At 40.1% G+C, this 22337-nt stretch overlaps 1 protein-coding gene across 4 annotated transcripts in view; it reads right to left on the minus strand.

The window, feature by feature from the left end:
- The window catches only part of mitfb (melanocyte inducing transcription factor b), an 81432-nt gene that overhangs the window by 30588 nt on the left and 28507 nt on the right, over positions 1 to 22337 (minus strand). The window contains exon 1 of one of the 4 annotated variants that reach the window (XM_079587523.1): positions 18981 to 19112. The exons of the other annotated variants lie outside the window; for them this stretch is intronic. The gene's annotated coding sequence lies outside the window, so the exon portion shown is untranslated. Of the gene's footprint in view, positions 1 to 18980; positions 19113 to 22337 lie in introns of those variants that run through there. 4 annotated transcript variants of the gene reach the window in all.

Raw genomic sequence — 22337 nt, forward strand, 5'->3', positions numbered from 1 at the left:
AGCACCATTCACATTTTCTTCTGGAAATGTACGTTCTAGTTAATGGTGCTTGCCTATAGGCAAAGCAACATTAGTGTTCTCTTGCATACTTATTTTTCTTCTTATTATTATTCCACACAAAAGTTTGGCGCGAAACTCGCCCCGCACCGTTTGTCACAGACCCCTGAGTGAGGTGTCAAATCGACCGGCTCATTGAGGAGAGGTGTGCTATATCTTTTCTAAGCGATCGGGTGTACGATGTTCGCACAGCGGACGAAAAAGCGGCCAAAAAAGTCCCATTGACTTAACATTGCGGAATTTTCAGAAATTCAAATCCCAACTGTCATTTTTCACACACACAGACACAAAGGGCCTGACACCCCTGCATGTCTCCCCCTCTCTCTCCCTCAGAGGATTTATATTATCATGCAGCCAATAAATAATGGCCTAAAATCCTCATAGCCACACCATAGCAACCAGTTACAGCACCCTAGCAACCATAAGCTATAGGCACGAGGCCGCAGGCCTCGTGCACTCATTATAATGCACTCGTTTAATAGAGATTTTAAATACTCTATAAAAACTCACTCATAGGCACGAGGCCGCAGGCCTCGTGCACTCATTATAAGGCACTCGTTTAATAGAGATTTTAAATACCGGCCTCATGCCTAACCTTAACCCTAACCCCATACTAAAGGTTTTAATAACTTCATATTGTGTGTGTGTGTGTGTGTGAGCAAGTTTGTGTGTGTTAGAACACCCTAGCAACACCATAGCAACCACCCATAACACCCTAGAAACTGCCTAAAATACCTTAGAACTCCCTAGCAACACCATAGCAACCACCCATGACACCCTAGCAACCACACAAAATACCTTATAACACCCTAGCAACACCATAGCAACCACCCATAACACCCTAGCAACCACCCAAAATACCCTAGAAATCCCTAACAACCACCCAAAATACCTCAGAATTCCCTAGCAACACCATAGCAACCACTCAAAATACCTTAGAACTCCCTAGCAACCACCCAAAATACCTAAGAACTCCCTAGCAACACCATAGCAACCACCCAAAATACCCTAGCAACCACCCAGAACACCATAGCAACCACCCAGAACACCCTAGCAACCGCCTAGCAACCACCCAGAACACCCTAGCAACCGCCTAGCAACCACCCAGAACACCCTAGCAACTGCCTAGCAACCACCCAGAACACCCTAGCAACTGCCTAGCAACCACCCAGAACACCCTAGTAACCACCCAGAAGACCCTAGCAACCAACCGAACAACATGAATAAGCCATATCTCAGCAGCAGAACATCGTACAGACATGGTTGTTGGCTCGTATGCAATCATGTACCACACTCTAGCAACCGAGTGGTGAGTTTTGCCACTGCAAGCACCATTCACATTTTCTTCTGGAAATGTACGTTCTAGTTAATGGTGCTTGCCTATAGGCAAAGCAACATTAGTGTTCTCTTGCATACTTATTTTTCTTCTTATTATTATTCCACACAAAAGTTTGGCGCGAAACTCGCCCCGCACCGTTTGTCACAGACCCCTGGGTGAGGTGTCAAATCGACCGGCTCATTGAGGAGAGGTGTGCTATATCTTTTCTAAGCGATCGGGTGTACGTTGTTCGCACAGCGGACGAAAAAGCGGCCAAAAAAGTCCCATTGACTTAACATTGCGGAATTTTCAGAAATTCAAATCCCAACTGTCATTTTTCACACACACAGACACAAAGGGCCTGACACCCCTGCATGTCTCCCCCTCTCTCTCCCTCAGAGGATTTATATTGTCAAGCAGCCAATAAGTAATGGCCTAAAATCTTCATAGCCACACCATAGCAACCAGTTACAGCACCCTAGCAACCATAGGCTATAGGCACGAGGCCGCAGGCCTCGTGCACTCATTATAATGCACTCGTTTAATAGAGATTTTAAATACTCTATAAAAACTCACTCATAGGCACGAGGCCGCAGGCCTCGTGCACTCATTATAATGCACTTGTTTAATAGAGATTTAAATACTCTGCGGCCTCGTGCCTAACCTTAGCCCTAACCCCATAGTAACCATCTGTGAAAACTACCAACCACCTAGTAACACCATAGCAACCACCAAAAATACCTTAGCAACCGCCCTGAACACCCTAGCAACCGCCTAGAAATGTCCTAGCAATCACCCAAATACCCTAACAACCACCCAGAAAACCTTAGCAATTGCCTAGAAACCACCCGGAACACCCTAGCAACCACCCAAAATACCTTAGAACTCCCTAGCAACCACCCAAAATACCTTAGAACTCCCTAGCAACACCATAGCAACCACCCAAAACACCTTAGAACACCCTAGCAACCACCCATAACACCCTAACAACCACCCAAAATACCTCAGAACTCCCTAGCAACACCATAGCAACCACTCAAAATACCTTAGAACTCCCTAGCAACACCCTAGCAACCACCCAAAATACCTTAGAACTCCCTAGCAACACCATAGCAACCACCCAAAACACCTTAGAACACCCTAGGAACCACACATAACACCCTAGCAACCACCCTAAATACCTTAGAACTCCCTAGCAACACCATAGCAACCACCCAAAATACCTAAGAACTCCCTAGCAACACCATAGCAACCATCCATAACACCCTAGCAACCACCCAGAACACCATAGCAACCACCCAGAACACCCTAGCAACCGCCTAGCAACACCCTAGCAACCACCCAGAACACCCTAGCAACCACCTGAACAACATGGATAAGCCATATCTCAGCAGCAGAACATCGTACAGACATGGTTGTTTGCTCGTATGCAATCATGTACCACACTCTAGCAACCGGGTCGTGTTTTTTGCCACTGCAAGCACCATTCACATTTTCTTCTGGAAATGTACGTTCTAGTTCTTCTTATTATTATTCCACACAAAAGTTTGGCGCGAAACTCGCCCCGCACCGTTTGTCACAGACCCCTGAGTGAGGTGTCAAATCGACCGGCTCATTGAGGAGAGGTGTGCTATATCTTTTCTAAGCGATCGGGTGTACGATGTTCGCACAGCGGACGAAAAAGCGGCCAAAAAAGTCCCATTGACTTAACATTGCGGAATTTTCAGAAATTCAAATCCCAACTGTCATTTTTCACACACACAGACACAAAGGGCCTGACACCCCTGCATGTCTCCCCCTCTCTCTCCCTCAGAGGATTTATATTATCATGCAGCCAATAAATAATGGCCTAAAATCCTCATAGCCACACCATAGCAACCAGTTACAGCACCCTAGCAACCATAAGCTATAGGCACGAGGCCGCAGGCCTCGTGCACTCATTATAATGCACTCGTTTAATAGAGATTTTAAATACTCTATAAAAACTCACTCATAGGCACGAGGCCGCAGGCCTCGTGCACTCATTATAAGGCACTCGTTTAATAGAGATTTTAAATACCGGCCTCATGCCTAACCTTAACCCTAACCCCATACTAAAGGTTTTAATAACTTCATATTGTGTGTGTGTGTGTGTGTGAGCAAGTTTGTGTGTGTTAGAACACCCTAGCAACACCATAGCAACCACCCATAACACCCTAGAAACTGCCTAAAATACCTTAGAACTCCCTAGCAACACCATAGCAACCACCCATGACACCCTAGCAACCACACAAAATACCTTATAACACCCTAGCAACACCATAGCAACCACCCATAACACCCTAGCAACCACCCAAAATACCCTAGAAATCCCTAACAACCACCCAAAATACCTCAGAATTCCCTAGCAACACCATAGCAACCACTCAAAATACCTTAGAACTCCCTAGCAACCACCCAAAATACCTAAGAACTCCCTAGCAACACCATAGCAACCACCCAAAATACCCTAGCAACCACCCAGAACACCATAGCAACCACCCAGAACACCCTAGCAACCGCCTAGCAACCACCCAGAACACCCTAGCAACCGCCTAGCAACCACCCAGAACACCCTAGCAACTGCCTAGCAACCACCCAGAACACCCTAGCAACTGCCTAGCAACCACCCAGAACACCCTAGTAACCACCCAGAAGACCCTAGCAACCAACCGAACAACATGAATAAGCCATATCTCAGCAGCAGAACATCGTACAGACATGGTTGTTGGCTCGTATGCAATCATGTACCACACTCTAGCAACCGAGTGGTGAGTTTTGCCACTGCAAGCACCATTCACATTTTCTTCTGGAAATGTACGTTCTAGTTATTATTATTATTCTTCTTACATTTACAACTCTATCTCCTCCTAGAGCTTTAACTCTACATACTCCAAACTCGGCTCAGACACTCAAACTGTTCTGACTCGGTATGCTATATCTTTTCAGACTGATCGGACTTACGGTTTTCCTATAAATGACGATCAAACTCGGAAAAAACTCCCATTGACTTAACATTGCGGAATGTTCAGATTTTCAAACTCCCCAACTGCCAAAAATTCAAATCAAAATCCCTTGAAACCCTAGACTAAATCAAACTGCCATTCTATACACTATATGAGCCATTGAGACTCATTTAAACTCATTAAACTCATCTATCTATCCACCTCAAACTATTTTAAACTTCAAACTAATTTAAACTTTAAACTAATTTAAACTTTTTATGAATAAAAACTATAAAAACTGGCTTGTAGGCACAAGGCCGCAGGCCTTGTGCCTCACCTTAGCCCTAACTCCAGGATGCTAATATACACTAAACTCTGAACTCTTAGACTCATGTAAACTCATCTATCTATCCACTTCAAACTCATTTAAACTTTTAACTAATTTAAACTTTTTATGAATAAAAACTATAAAAACTCGCTCGTAGGCACAAGGCCGCAGGCCTTGTGCTTCACCTTAGCCCTAACTCCAGGATGCTAATATACACTAAACTCTGAACACTTAGACTCATGTAAACTTCAAACTACTTTAAACTCATAAACTCATGCATTCACTAAACTCTAAACTCAAAAACTCTTGTGTGTGTGTGTGAGCAAGTTAGTGTGTGATAGAACACCCTAGCAACACCATAGCAACCACCCATAACACCCTAGAAACTGCCTAAAATACCTTAGAACTCCCTAGCAACACCATAGCAACCACACATGACACCCTAGCAACCACCCAAAATACCTTAGAACACCCTAGCAACCACCCATAACACCCTAGCAACCACCCAAAATACCTTATAACACCCTAGCAACACCCTAGCAACCACCCAAAATACCTTAGAACTCCCTAGCAACACCATAGCAACCACCCAAAACACCTTAGAACTCCCTAGCAACACCCTAGCAACCACCCAAAATACCTTAGAACTCCCTAGCAACACCATAGCAACCACCCAAAACACCTTAGAACTCCCTAGCAACACCCTAGCAACCACCCAAAATACCTCAGAACTCCCTAGCAACACCCTAGCAACCACCCAACATACCTTAGAACTCCCTAGCAACACCCTAGCAACCACCCAAAATACCTTAGAACTCCCTAGCAACACCATAGCAACCAACCAAAACACCTTAGAACTCCCTAGCAACACCCTAGCAACCACCCAAAATACATCAGAACTCCCTAGCAACACCCTAGCAACCACCCAAAACACCTTAGAACTCCCTAGCAACACCCTAGCAACCACCCAAAACACCTTAGAACTCCCTAGCAACCACCCAAAATACCTCAGAACTCCCTAGCAACACCATAGCAACCATCCATAACACCCTAGCAACCACCCAAAATACCCTAGCAACCGCCTAGCAACCACTCAGAACACCTTAGCAACCCTCTAGAAACACCTTAGTAACTTTAAACTACTTCAAACTATACTTTAAACTAATTTAAACTTTAAACTACTTCAAACTTCAAATCACTTTAAACTAATTTAAACTTCAAACTAATTTAAACTTTAATCTACTTTAAACTATTTTTAACTGTAAACTACTTTAAACTTTAAACTACTTTAAACTAATTTAAACTTCAAACTACTTTAAACTTCAAACTAATTTAAACTTCAAACTACTTTAAACTATTTTTTAACAGTAAACTACTTTAAACTTTAAACTACTTTAAACTTTAAACTACTTTAAACTTCAAACTAATTTAAACTTCAAACTAATTTAAACTGCTTTAAACTTTAAACTAATTTAAACTGCTTTAAACTTTAAACTAATTTAAACTTTAAACTTTTTCAAACTATCTGGTCCAAACTTTCACAAGCCAACTTAAAGTTTGTTTCAACGAACTTTTTAATCTAGTTAATGGTGCTTGCCTATAGGCAAAGCAACATTAGTGTTCTCTTGCATACTTATTTTTCTTCTTATTATTATTCCACACAAAAGTTTGGCGCGAAACTCGCCCCGCACCGTTTGTCACAGACCCCTGAGTGAGGTGTCAAAACGACCGGCTCATTGAGGAGAGGTGTGCTATATCTTTTCTAAGCGATCGGGTGTACGATGTTCGCACAGCGGACGAAAAAGCGGCCAAAAAAGTCCCATTGACTTAACATTGCGGAATTTTCAGAAATTCAAATCCCAACTGTCATTTTTCACACACACAGACACAAAGGGCCTGACACCCCTGCATGTCTCCCCCTCTCTCTCCCTCAGAGGATTTATATTATCCAGCAGCCAATAAGTAATGGCCTAAAATCTTCATAGCCACACCATAGCAACCAGTTACAGCACCCTAGCAACCATAAGCTATAGGCACGAGGCCGCAGGCCTCGTGCACTCATTATAATGCACTCGTTTAATAGAGATTTTAAATACTCTATAAAAACTCACTCGTAGGCACGAGGCCGCAGGCCTCGTGCCTAACCTTAGCCCTAACCCCATAGTAACCATCTGTGAAAACTACCAACCACCTAGTAACACCATAGCAACCAGTTACAGCACCCAAGCAACCATAGGCTATAGGCACGAGGCCGCAGGCCTCGTGCACTCATTATAATGCACTCGTTTAATAACACAACCACTCAAAATACCTTAGAACTCCCTAGCAACACCCTAGCAACTACCCAAAATACCTTAGAACTCCCTAGCAACACCATAGCAACCACCCAAAACACCTTAAAACACCCTAGGAACCACCCATAACACCCTAGCAACCACCCAAAATACCTTAGAACTCCCTAGCAACACCATAGCAACCACCCAAAATACCTCATAACTCCCTAGCAACCACCCAAAATACCTCAGAACTCCCTAGTAACACCGTAGCAACCACCCAAAATACCTTAGAACTCCCTAGCAACACCCTAGCAACCACCCAAAATACCTCAGAACTCCCTAGCAACCACCCAGAACACCCTAGCAACTGCCTAGCAACCACCCAGAACACCCTAGCAACCGCCTAGCAACCACCCAGAACACCCTAGCAACTGCCTAGTAACCACCTAGAACACCCTAGCAACTGCCTAGCAACCACCCAAAACACCCTAGTAACCACCCAGAACACCCTAGCAACCAACCCAAAACATGAATAAGCCATATCTCAGCAGCAGAACATCGTACAGACATGGTTGTTGGCTCGTATGCAATCATGTACCACACTCTAGCAACCGAGTGGTGAGTTTTGCCACTGCAAGCACCATTCACATTTTCTTCTGGAAATGTACGTTCTAGTTATTATTATTCTTCTTTTTATTCTGCCACTTTTTTGACGCGAAACTCGCCCCGCACCGTTTGTCACAGACCCCTGAGTAAGGTGTCAAAACGACCGGCTCATTGAGGAGAGGTGTGCTATATCTTTTCTAAGCGATCGGGTGTACGATGTTCGCACAGCGGACGAAAAAGCGGCCAAAAAAGTCCCATTGACTTAACATTGCGGAATTTTCAGAAATTCAAATCCCAACTGTCATTTTTCACACACACAGACACAAAGGGCCTGACACCCCTGCATGTCTCCCCCTCTCTCTCCCTCAGAGGATTTATATTATCCAGCAGCCAATAAGTAATGGCCTAAAATCTTCATAGCCACACCATAGCAACCAGTTACAGCACCCTAGCAACCATAAGCTATAGGCACGAGGCCGCAGGCCTCGTGCACTCATTTTAATGCACTCGTTTAATAGAGATTTTAAATACTCTATAAAAACTCACTCATAGGCACGAGGCCGCAGGCCGAGTGCCTAACCTTAGCCCTAACCCCATAGTAACCATCTGTGAAAACTACCAACCACCTAGTAACACCATAGCAACCAGTTACAGCACCCTAGCAACCATAGGCTATAGGCACGAGGCCGCAGGCCTCGTGCACTCATTATAATGCACTCATTTAATAACACAACCACTCAAAATACCTTAGAACTCCCTAGCAACACCCTAGCAACCACCCAAAATACCTTAGAACTCCCTAGCAACACCATAGCAACCACCCAAAACACCTTAGAACACCCTAGCAACCACCCATAACACCCTAACAACCACCCAAAATACCTCAGAACTCCCTAGCAACACCATAGCAACCACTCAAAATACCTTAGAACTCCCTAGCAACACCCTAGCAACCACCCAAAACACCTTAGAACTCCCTAGCAACACCATAGCAACCACCCAAAATACCTAAGAACTCCCTAGCAACAACATAGCAACCATCCATAACACCCTAGCAACCACCCAAAATACCCTAGCAACCACCCAGAACACCCTAGCAACCGCATAGCAACCACCCAGAACACCCTAGCAACCGCCTAGCAACCACCCAGAACACCCTAGCAACCACCCAATACACCCTAGCAACCGCCTAGAAACCACCCATAACACCCTAGCAACCACCCAATACACCCTAGCAACGACCCGAACAACATGAATAAGCCATATCTCAGCAGCAGAACATCGTACAGACATGGTTGTTGGCTCGTATGCAATCATGTACCACACTCTAGCAACCGAGTGGTGAGTTTTGCCACTGCAAGCACCATTCACATTTTCTTCTGGAAATGTACGTTCTAGTTTTACTTATGATTCAACAAATTGATCTAGAAATCAGAATATCATAGAGACATAAGCCGGGGACACACTTAACGACTGTTAATGAACGATTATGAATGTAATTTGATACTTCAGAGACAGTTGCGTTCAGTCGGTTTTTAAAATCTGCTCTGGTCATTGTAAACAGTCTGTAAGTGTGTTCAGTTCAGTCTTATAATGTTTCATCTAGTCGTTAAGTGTGTCCCCGGCTTTAGAGACTCTTTCGATTGGGGCCGTCAGCAACCACCAAGCAACCACTCACATCTCTAGTGACCACACAGCAATGTGCTAAAATCTAGCAAACACATAGCAAAACTGCCCAGAAGACCTTATAATGAGAATCCTTCAGAACAACGTAGCATTGTGGTGGTGAGTTTGGAACTGGCAAAATCTAGATGCTTAACTATTTGTTTAACAATAGTCCCTTTCACACATACAGTCTTTACTGGTAAATTACCGGTACGAGATCACGTGTGAACAGGAACTTTTCAAAAATACTGGGAAGTTTTTTTGTAAGGGAAGTTGTAACATTACCAGTATATTACCGGTAATGTGCTTCTGTGTGAACGCATGATGTATGATCGTGTGCGAGGTCAGGACACGCTGACGTATGAAGTCTGCTTTGGGCCAAAAGTTATTATGTGATTACTCCGCGCGTGATGTAAAAGACGTGATTACTCCACGCTGTTTATAGTAAGCTGTTTAATAGTTTTTCTATGTAAATATGCGTAGGAATCTTGCACATATATGCGCCACGTCTCGCGGCTTATTCAGCGTGTCGCGCTCGAGACCCAGCCTTCTTTTCCTCTGCAGTTGGATACTATTTTGCGGGTCTCGTGTTTTCAAGAGCAAAAACGCGTTTGTTTGATCATATGCCTTTCACTCAGACGTCAACATTTTTTTGCCAAATTGAACAGATAGTGAAACTAAAGCGCTTCTCCTCATGAAGACAACGGCACAGCGTTTAAAGATCATTTCTGATGACTGACATCACAGAATTACCGGTATTTTAGTGCTGATGTGTGAATGGTCTCTTACCGTTAAAAAGCCGGAACGCCATTGCTTGTGTGAACAGTGTATTTACCGGTAAAGTCATTCTGGTAATTTTAGGGTAATTTACCGGGATTGCTGTGTGGATGTAACATAATGCATGAATTCTAAAGCCCAAAGTGTACTTCGGCTGTCCACACAAAGTCACTTGAAAGCAAGCATGCAACCTTAGCCGGAAAAAGCGTAACACCTGTTAACGCTGTGGTACACAGGGAAGGAGACAAGAGGCCATTTTTAATGGATGTCAATGGAGAAGAGGCTTCACTACACTGAATAAACCGCTTTTGTGAGGAAATAGCTTATCATTTAATGAATCGAAAGCCCATAGGCTAACCTTAAACATGTTTGCCATTAAACGTTAGTTTTGGATTGATCTATCTGTCGACCAACTCTAAATGAAATCTAATGACGTCAAGACTGTAATGTGATTGGTTATCAAGGCAAAAGTGATATCCTTCTTTATCGGTTTTGTTTGGGTTCTTGAATCTAAACTTTGCGTGCAATGGCAGATCCGACATCCGAGTGAATGTCCTGTAAATGACACGACTCAGTGCTGCCCTCTGGTTTCTGGTAGGGTATAAAAAAACTGCACGTCTAACGCATTCACGTTTGTGCGCGAGATGGAGTATAGTGTCAAAATTACGTCATCACATTGTCTTGTTACCGCCCTGACCTTTCATACAATTACTTTGTGGGCAGTGTTTGCGCATGAAGGTACCTCACGAAAAAGCGTAGCATTTTACTGATCTATAGCAAAATAGAGAGAGCTTCGGGGATAATCAAGCAAATATTTAATTACTACAATACTAATTTCTCACTATATATAACATCAGAAGTGGAAAACGTTGGTCAAATACGTACATTTACACACAAACTGACACACAAACGCCATCTTTATTTTTTTAGCTCAACTGTCACTGATTGAAAGCAGAGGATTGTGGGATATTAATGGCAGTGAAGGATACATCTATGCTGCCTAAAAAAAAAGTATCAGATGAAGGCATCTCAGGAGACAGGAAGTGAAGCTAACTTTGGATTTGTACGTGCCCTTTCCCAAGGCTTTTCTAAGGCTTCAGATGCAGCCCAAGTTACAAGTGTTGAGTACCTGACTTCTTCTCAACGATGCTCGATGGTTTAGAAGACCATTTACTCAGAATCGCCCCCGTCGTTTCAAAGAATAGTTCAATCGGCGAGTATAAGTGCCTCCGTTTATCTTACAGAGCGCAAACATTTAAATGGAAGTATATGTTGGGGTAGAAGCAGACTTTCCTTTAAATAAAAGGGAACTGTTCTCAGCATGGCCTGAGGGGATAGACTGGAAGTTAAGGAGGTTGTGGATGTCAAAGTTTCAAACATAAAGCTATAAAAACACTACCCTAAGGCGAGAACGAAGTGGAGCACATTCAAAGGACTATCTATACGTCTCTATATATCTATCTATTCAAAGGGAATCTGTGTTATGCTACATATGCATACATTTGAATGGGATCCATAAACAATCATGAGACCTTAAGAATGACACCACATGAGTCCATTAACCATGTGGTTTAACGTCTGTAGTGCTAATAAAGCTTAATAACAAAGTAAAATTGAGAGTTTTTTTTAAGATTACTTAAAGGTTACTGTAAGAACTTGGACTTTGAATGTAAAATCAATCCTTTAATAAAGGAAAAATCTGTTATTATATACTTCGAATAAATGTAGCCGACTGCCGATATGACTCGCCTGCACATATCCAAATTTGCAAATACACATTAAGAGGTGTCTCGTCAGGTATGGTGACAATAGCTCGCACACTGTTGTCTTGCCACTGACATCGAGCCTGGAGCAACACTACTTCACATGCCATATGAGATATTATAATACAATTTTTGGTTATTTTTGGTAATTGTCAGTTTCAATGTATGGAAAAAAAGCAGCTCAGATACTCTGCTAAACTTGTGCAAGTTTCGAATCGCATATAAATGATGCATTTCCTGTTCGAATGTTACTATTCAAGTCAATTACATTAAATGAAACAATGGATTATGTGCCCAATAAACTGGCAGATCTAAAGTTCAGTAACAAACCGGTTCCTGCAGCTGAACGTTTCTCAATCACATTTAGCAATTGAGAGGGTAAAAGGCAACTAACAAAGATTTGTCTTCATCGTCTCGTCTTTGCTTGACTTGTGTGGCGGTCTTTGCCTCGGGCCAGATGCTGTCACAAGAACATCCTTCTCAATGCTGAGACTCCAAGAATGAGTTGCATTGTTTGGGCTTTTACAATATGACCAAACTCTTGCACTAGTGCAGTGATGAACCATATAAAAATGTTTTTGCTTAACATGGACAAGACTCTCATTGATCGGTTGGTGCTCTAGGGGTTCTTACTACTGGTCGACGGGTATGGGTTTTGTTTTTTCCAGTGGGTGATAGCTGATGAAACACAAACACACAAACATATATATATATATATATATATATACACGCTACAGTTAAAAAATGTAGGGTCGGTATCACCAGGTCCGTGAATAAGCTTTTGAACTTTCTCCTTCAGTGGTTGCGGCGTCATGACAAGCGCCGGCATTTTTACATGTTTCCAGGATGGCATTTAGCGTTTCTTATCTCTGCCGTTTCTCAGCGCGGATTTCACTCGATATTTTTTATTTTTTGTATGTATCCTTTATTTGACCAGGATAGTCCTTATTGAGATACAAGATCTCTTCTTCCAGGGAGTCCTGGCCAAAATGGCAGCACAAAAAAGTTTCACAAACAACATACAAACATAAAACGCAAAATCTTACATAAAATTTTATCCAGCACTCATTAAAAAAAAACTAAAAAAATACTACTTAACAAAACATACACACGTTTCCTTTAGATTGGTCAATAAGATATTTTTAAAAACGTTTAAAGTTTAAAGATATCCGGGTGCGTTTAGACTCCTTGTGGGGAAACATCGATGTTACGGCATTTGGTTTAAAGGATTAGTTCACTTTAAAAAAAACATTTGCTGATAATTTACTCACCCCGATGTCATCCAAGATGTCCATGTCTTTCTTTCTTCAGTCGAAAAGAAATGAAGGTTTTTGATGAAAACATTTCTCCATATAATGTACTTCACTGGCGACCAAACAGTTCAAGGTCCAGATGACAGTGTCAGCGCCGCTTCAACGGGCTTTAAACGACACCAGGCGATGAATAAGGGTCTTATCTAGCGAAACGATCGTCATTTAAAAAATAAATAAAAAAGTTTTATAAGCACAAACGCTCGCCTTGCTCTGTTCTGTGATGCGCGTTCGAGACGTCACGTAATACGCAATTACATTGAAAAGGTCACGCTTGACGAGTCAGTGTTTACAAATGTGCGGAAGGAGGACCATACACACATATTCAAATGTCTTTGTGTCAGTTTATCGTTTAAAATGCCCATGTCGTGTGCGTATCCTGGGTGTTGTAATATTAAAAAGCCTAAAAGAACATTTTCGTCAGGATAGAAATGTTTTACTTTTCATAGAAGCGTGACCTTTCCAACGTAATTGCGTATTACGTGACGTCACGAACGCGCATCACAGAACAGAGCAAGTGGAGCATTTGTGCTTATAAAACTTAAACTTTTATATTTATTTTTGAAGTGACCGAGCGTTTCGCTAGATAAGACCCTTATTCATCGTCTGGTGTCGTTTAAAGCCCGTTGAAGCGGCGCTGACACTGTCATCTGGACCTTGAACCGTTTGGTCCCCAGTGAAGTACATTATATGGAGAAATGTTTTCATCAAAAACCTTAATTTCTTTTCGACTGAAGAAAGAAAGACATGGACATCTTGGATGACATCGGGGTGAGTAAATTATCAGCAAAAGTTTTTTTAAAAGTGAACTAATCTTTAAGCATCCGCTTATATCCATCGCCACCTGTAAGCTCTTCCGGTAGTTGTGGTCTACTAAAAGCCTCAAAGGCATCATGGCTAAAGTGGAGAGAACAAAGACGCGGGTCTTTAGGAAGTTGTATTCGTCCCGTTCGCTTCTCTTCTTCTTATCGCTAGGAAAGCAGTGAAGACTTACATCGCTTCTCTTGTTGCCCTTCGACTGAAAATTACAACCAAAAGCCGCACAATGAGGCATCGTATCAGTATTTATTTATTTTTCTGCGGTAAAAACAGCAACAGTCAGTAGCTCACCGAGTGCAACCAGAAAGCACTGCGCACCTAAAATGGCGTCCCCCATTGTCCAAAATAATATAAAACGATTTGGGTTTTTTAAATAACGCAAATCTTTCATGGGTTTTTGAATACATATTTCAGTAAGAGACATAATTTACATTATTTTAGACCATTCAAGTCTTAATACCCGGGGTTCACTTTAAGTTTAAAGAAAAGAAATGAGCAGCATTCATACTGACATGAGTGCTATATTAACGGGGCCTTCACGTGCTATATGGTAATTATGGTAAATACCAAAAGCCGACGTGGAAAATGCACTTGAACACCCCCTCATGTGGTATTTTCCACTGGGCCGCTCGTAGAATATTTTGATGCACGAGTTGCCGAGATGAGATAACCTTTGACCTGTTCAAAATGTCGGAGAGCAACGCAAGAGTCGTGAATAAGCATTGTACACAACTAAACGTTTTTTTTTGCTACTGTTAGCGGATTTTTGTAGCCTACACATGTTGTGTCATATTAGCAATTGTAATGCGTTAACACTCAGTGTCCGTTTTTAAAATACCGTTATATACCGAAAATATACAGCATATTATTTACGGTTTGAGTTTTGATGAATCATCAAATAACATTTTAGCCAAATAACAGGTCTGGATCTGTGAGTCCATCTTTTCTCTACAGTACGACAACAAAAGCACTTGAACACAACACACTGGTAAATACCAGTTCACAAGTGGAAAATATCATCTTGCCCATAGCACGTGAAGGCTCCATTAGTCTCATGAAACCATACGATAGCTTTATTTGAAGAACAGATTAAACAAAGAAAATCTTCCCATCACAGCTCTCAACAACAGAGCACTACTGTTGAGGATATTGTGAGACGACTACGCAGGTTTGGATTGCGATACAAACTGCAACAAAGAAAAGCCGTTTCACAAACTAGCACAAAGCATACGTTTAAGAAGACGGTGTTAGGCGATGCCAAAAGTCAAATCCATAAGCTGTGTCGCTAAACATTTTTCTTGTGTTTTGTTATCCCCCCCTCCCCTATTGTGAATAGCCAATGGTGAAATTGATCCCTCGACTATGATCCCAGTTTTTCAGCTTATTTTCCCAATGTTAAATATGCCGTGGAATGAAACGGTCGCTCCTAATTACAGGCATTCTTTGCTGAATTAGCGTTTGTGTGTGCTAAGACTGTTCTTGCCTTTGTCTCCCTGCTAAACCTGATCCTGTACTTATTTCTGAAAAGATCAAAGGTCACTTGGCTAATTAGGGGCCGATCAGTCTTTAGACAAACTCATCTGAGCTTAACGTTTTCACTTTTCAAGTCCGGCGGCTCTGCCTGGTACACCTCTGCGTCGCTTTGGGAAAGTGGGCGACTAAGCTAGTCAGAGACGGGCAGTCTCAAAGCTTTTGCGCTTGCTTTTTTTCTTCTTTCTTTTGATCGTTTGCTCATTTTTATTCCCATAAAAGCTTTCATCCCCTCTTGTATTACAGGAACGTCATTTATGGGTTTCAGAGGGAAATGATTTAAACGGTTAAAGTCTATCAAAGACACAGAGCTTATATTTAAAATGGGTTCAACCATTTTATTCACAATCAATTGCATGTTCTCTAATTTTTTACGATTTTTTTTACTATACTTTTCTAAATACTTTTATTATATTTCTAAGTTTCGACTGATTTTCATTATCTTTACATTAATTTTAATGTAATTTTAATTTTAATCAATTAATTTACATTGATTTTCATTAACTTTTTGTAATTGTTTAAAGTCCACCATTGGTAGCACTTTATTTGACAGTGTCCTTGTTATGCCGGGTTCTTCAGACTACATGGTATCAGCCAATATTGACCAATAAGATCACAGAAGCTCTTCCGTAAACAGCTTTTAAACATGCGAAACGGTGATATTGGTTCTGCTGGGTGGAATTACGCAATGGAGGAAAGGTTTGTGGAGCTACAATATTTCTACAACAATACTTCTTTTTTTTTTCTTTTTCTTTTTTAGCCAATCACAGACATTTTTTTTTTTGCAAAACTTCACATGTACAAAACCCAAACAAAGTGTAAAAGACATAAAACATACAATGATTGTTTGATATTATAAAAATATGGAGAGAGCATGTTTCACACATTCAACATAAGAAAAGAAAAAAAAAAGGAAAAAAAAAGAAAAAGGGGTTGGTTACCATAAGGGTGGAAAAGGAGGGCGTGTATGTGCGTGCGAGTGCCTGTGTGTATATGTGTGTGTGTGTGTGCGTGTGTGAGTGAGTGCGTAGGAATAAACATGACCGTGCGTGTATGTTTGTGTATGATTAAGTGTTCTGTGTTTGAATGTTGAGTACAACAATACTTCTACTTATGTGAAAAAGATAAATGATGGAGAACTATAGTCAGTATTAGCATTAGGCGAGTACAACCATTGTTTGTTTACGCTCTTGTTTCCAGAAGTAAGTCCTAGTTCCGCCTCCTCGATGACATCACGCATATCGTTAAAGTCGGCAAACGATGATTGGCCGGGAAGCAACGTGTAGTCTAACGTTTCTTGTCCACGACAAGAATATAGGAGTCAAAAATCGCTGATGTGACACAGATCGTAACTATCGTAATAGACAAAAATATTGTGACAGACAAAAACTTGTGTTACACGTTACAAGTACTTACTATAGTAATAACAGCAACTAGCTAACCGTGAACCAAACCCTAACCCTAAGAAAGTACATGTTGTTAATTACACTGAAAGAAAATTGGTGTAGAAACAATTTTAACTTACAAATTGTTAGCAAATTTTTAATTTTAAAACACCCTGAATTAAACATTACATGTTTGAGCAGAAAGACTGAAATATTATTTTCATGTAAAACGTTCTCCACTAACCTTTGTTGTATTTGCTGCTTTGAAAAATTATTTTTACGGTGTAATATTAATCAGTATTTAAATGTATAATTTAAGAACAAACTAAAATAAAGTGTAACCTTACCTTTTATAGTTCTTATTGGATTTCAGTTTCCACAACTGCAAAGTAAATTCCTTGATACATATACATAACATGTTGTAATGTTAATTAAAGGGATCATGGATCGAATATAAACAGTGGATTTCAAGGTTAGGTCCATAAATCTAAACTAAACTGGCAAAAAAAAAAAAAAAAAAAAAAAACTCCACTCATTTATGAATTAATAGTTTTTTTAATTTTTTAAATTTTTTTTCAAATACTTCTGCTTTTGGCTATAATGTTGCAGCCAGTCAGTCGTACTAACGCATTCACATTCTTTTAGAGGTACTGTGAAAAACCTAAACTCGATTCTTTCAATGTTGCGGTCTGCATTGTATATGTTACAACCGAAACCCTGTGTTTGTGGTCAAATAAAGCCTGCGCATGTGTTTGCACCGAAGGCAGTGTGTTTAAATTGTTGACAGCCGTTCAATGGATTGAATGACCAGCACATCATCAGCTTAGCATAAGTAACGACTGACTGAACATAAATACTACGTTAAGGAGTACATGCCATGCCCTTTTTATCCTTTGATATGAGCCACTCCAGACGCTGAAGCATCAGTCGTTTCAAACGCGACTAAAGGTGATTCCTCAAGGTGTCAACATTCAGCCGCATACTCTCCATATATTTAAAACATTTCTTATTTTCTGTCGTATCGTTCAATTAATGCACGGTAAGATTTAGAAATCAGTATTTACAAAGAAATATTATGCCTTATCCTAAAATATTCATAAAATATCAAAAGTATCATACACTTTTCCTTCATTTTAAGAACATTTCCTCGGTTATACAGTATTTGGACCAGGCTGGCCGTTGCATGCTGGGTGGTCTTGATTTGTGTATTCAGCTTCTGCTGACAGGGGAGCGTCACGCACAAATATAGTACATTTCACACGTCTTACAAAAACTGTTGTGTGAGAATCAAAATATGGGAGAATTAATTGCTTCATAAATACCCCTGAGGTGTTTCGACAAAGTAAGAACTTAAATAGAAATGTTGCAAAGAACAAGTGACACATGAGTAGAACCTACTCCTAAATATCATTGAGATGTTATTGTAGTTTTTATTCATATTTGTATTTATATTTTTAATTTCAGTTAAAGTATTAGTCATTTTGTTGTGCATTTTTGTCATTTTTTGAAAAAAAAATTATAATAATAATTCTATATAGTTTTTATTTATTTTTATTTCAGTTTTAGTACAACAAATTAAACTAAATGAAAATGAGAAAAGTTTTTGGCAATTAGCTGAAATATTTATTTTTATTTTTTAATAATTTGTTTATATTGTATTTATTTCAATTCATGTTTATATGTAATTAATTTTTATTTATTTTTTTTATTTTTTAAAAACAACCCTGTCCTAAATCTGTAAGAATAAATTTAGCAAGAATATTAGAAGTTAATCTAAAATTAGGTTTGATTTATAAACCAGCGAGGAAGCAGTTAAAAATAGTCAATTTAAAAAAAAATATTAAAAAAACATAAATCATAGAGTTTAATAGAACAGTAAGAAAGAATAATATTGTCCTTAAACTTGATATCCGAACTTGAAAATAACCAGAGCACATTAACTAGAGGAGACATGGGTACAAACTGAACTAGAAAAATACACAAAAATATTAATATAGTCATGCAATATCACTATTGCTGATGCACATTTGAACATTCATATACATAGAACTGAATATTCTAGTTATAGAATAAAACAATAATCAACGCACATGACCGTTTCCCATCCCGGTGACCCACTCACAGACAGTTAATAATAATTTCCCCCCGAAAAAACTGAGCAAATGTAACATAGCGGCTCTTACCGAGTGTCATTAGCAGCCGGAGTCCTCCGGGATGCAGCAGATTTTGTTGTATTTATCACAGTCTGTGCACAATAGCACAGGAATCAGTAACAGTCTATAGTTCCTCAGACTAACTAGGAATCAAAGCTATGAAAAGATTTTGAATGTAGCTGAGCAAATAGGATTAAAGATGGCTAATTCCAAGAGGCTGGAGCACAGCATGCATTAAAGAGGAATTCTCTGGGGAAAGATAATCCCCATATGCGTTTTAACACACTTCACTGTCCCCTGCCCACCCCGCTCCCTCCCCTTCCTTACGGACAGTATCAGAATCAGACACGCTTGGGCTGATAAAGACTCAAGCTCAAGTTGAACTGAGCGCCGGGCAAAGCAGAAGAACAAATGCATGATATGCTAATGCCAGCGCAGCCAAAGCATGAAAAGTCATGGAGAATGAAGCCATAGACAGCCAGCTATGACATGGTCAACTGAGGCTTCACTGTGAAATCATGTCCAATGCTTTGATTTCACATGTCGTAGCATTCCAGCGTGTGTCAGCATTCAGTGAGAGTGTGCGCTGCATTCTCGGAGTCGCCACAAGGGGCGCTATCACGAACATTACCATAAACAATCTATTGCTATGCTCAGTTTTCTCTTTCAGGTCAACTTGTGTCATCGCAAAACAACGGTTTAAAGACAATCTTGCCAGTGTTGCTAGATTAGTGACGTTTTTATTCTTTCAAAAAAGCGACTAGCGACACATTTAAAGCTACTGCGGTTTAACTTAGCCTAGTTCTACCAGACTCACGTACATTTCATGTGTACAGAGAGTCTGGCCTCTCTCCATTGACAAGCGTTAACTTCCTTGTCGGGAAGATTGCCATTACCAATCGCTAACGTTTGGTCGTGACGTATGACGACTCAAACTAGCGCACGACCTAACGTCATCGTTCTCCGCCACTCCCTCTGTTCGCTGATTGGACCGGTAAAAAATTGACAGGAGAAAACCCAAGAATACTCCACACACCCAGACGTAGTACTGAAGGAAAATGAAAATTGAGCGCAAGTACGTAGGAGGGCGGAGCCAGGCTAGTTTAAAATGTAGTCAGTCACTATATCATACTCTTCTCGCTGTCTGACCGAAAATATGTAAATTAAAACAGCTTTAATGGACATTCGGCTGTATGTAAGCAGTAAGGTACGAGAGGCTAGTGCTGTATCGTGAATAAGTCACGGCTGAAGGGCGTTGTTAGCACGAGTCAGCCGTGACTTATTCACGATACACCACTAGCCTCGAGCGCCTTATTGCATTTATAAAACGGTTACCACACAATACAAATATTAAAGCCGAAAAATATGTATCTATGCAACGTTCGTGAAGTAAAATCACTAAAAGCCTTCCTTCCGCTGGAAAAAATAGTCCCTGACCGTAAACAGCAACAGAAGTTACATACATTATTTCGCCAATAGATGGTGGCAAAGACTGTCTTTATGAGTGAGTCAGTCGGTAGAGAAGACTTTTACATTGAAAGGACTCAAACTTGTGATCACGGAGAAGGAAGACGCACCTGACAGATGACTATATGGGAAGGGGAAAACCCCTTAACTGTTAAAAGGACAAGATATCACAGCGGACATTCAAACTGATTTTTTTATTATGAATATAGGAATGACCTTTGTTTCATGAATCGGACTATACTGTTCATGTTGTGTGTGTGTTTTTGTAAGGATTTTTTTATTGCGTTGCATTAAATACAGAGTTTGAATTTACTTCATAATCTCAGTTGCATTTTGAGACATTCTTAGCCGACATGCCAAGAAAGTGAAGCACCGATAACTATCAAACTGAAAATCAAAATCAAACTGATTTTTTAAATTATGAATATAGGAATGACCTGAAGGAAAATGCTATGTCTACTGTAGATGCAGATACACTCGCTTACTCGATGTCTCACAATACTCGACTATAGCAGCTTCAATGAACAATATCGATGAGATCAAACATGTGTTTGCGTTGCTAAGAGCGGTTGCTAGGGGTGTTGTGTAGTGATACATAGAAGTGTTGGGTGAAGCGGTCATAGCCGTGTTTTATCGTGATTAAAACACAGCTATTGACCAATCAGAATCAAGGACTGGAACTAACCGTTTTATAAATTATATTAAAATACAGTATTTGAGAATGGATTAGGAGAGAAAACAAATGTAAAGTGCCGACAGTCGGTGTATCAGATAAAATAATATAATATAAAATATAAAAAAGTGCCTACGAGAATTTGGAAATTGTGCTACGCTGGTCATGCTGTACATTTTAACGGGCACAAATGAGTCATTTGTTTCATGAACCGGACTATACTGTTCACGTTGTGTGTGTTTTTGTGTGCTGCAGCCTTATTGTGTTGCATTAAATACAGAGTTTGAATTTACTTCATAATCTCAGTTGCATTTTGAGACATTCTTAGCCTCAAGAAAGTGAAACACCGATAATATGAACACAACATGCACTAAATCATAAAAACACTGCCATTAAATCTTATCTCTATAAAGCCTACACTATCATACTTCATACACACATTTCTAAGGCCTCTAAGTCATCAACATGCTCAAAACTTTGCTGAAAAACCTGTCATGATTGACTACTACATCCTCTGATTGACAGTAAAACGACTCTCTTCAGGTCGTAGGTCATGCATCTTTTTGCTGTGAAATCTTAAATTATTATTTTAAAGCAAATGTAACTTTTATATTGTTAGTAATATTTCAAGATTAAACTTTTTTCAAATGTTTATTTGTTCATCTCTCAATCACTGTTGTATTGCAGTGCATTATGTTTTAAAACTATTCAGCTTTGATCATAAATCTAAGCATTTAAATATCATATCTAAATTAATGACATAATATTGAGGAGATGTAGAGTGACAACTGATATTTATAAGCATGTTATACGAGTAATCTGCTATACTGTTATAAAGATTTTATTGTTTTACATTACTAGCTATCAGAATTTCCTCTTTCTTACTGGCCATATAAATATCAGCAACAAGATGTTGCTCAGTTTGGGCCTCTGAAGTAAATAGTTTTTCCCTCCTCGAGTTTGAGCTCCATATTCTCAGCCTGATGTATCGAATATGACACAAAACAATTTATTTATTTATTTATATATATAGTGCTGGGCAACGATTAATCGCGATTAATCGCGTCCAAAATAAAAGTTTGTGTTTACATAATATATGTTTGTACTGTGTATAATTATTTTGTATGTATAAATACACACATATGCATGTATACATTTAAGAAAAATGTGTTATGTAAGGGATAACGTATAGCGAGGCAGTTGTTATAGCGAATACAACCCCGACAGGCTGATCAGGACCCCGACGC

This window comes from Phoxinus phoxinus (genome assembly GCF_949152265.1).
Source record: "Phoxinus phoxinus genome assembly, chromosome: 18".
NCBI lineage: Eukaryota > Metazoa > Chordata > Actinopteri > Cypriniformes > Leuciscidae > Phoxinus > Phoxinus phoxinus.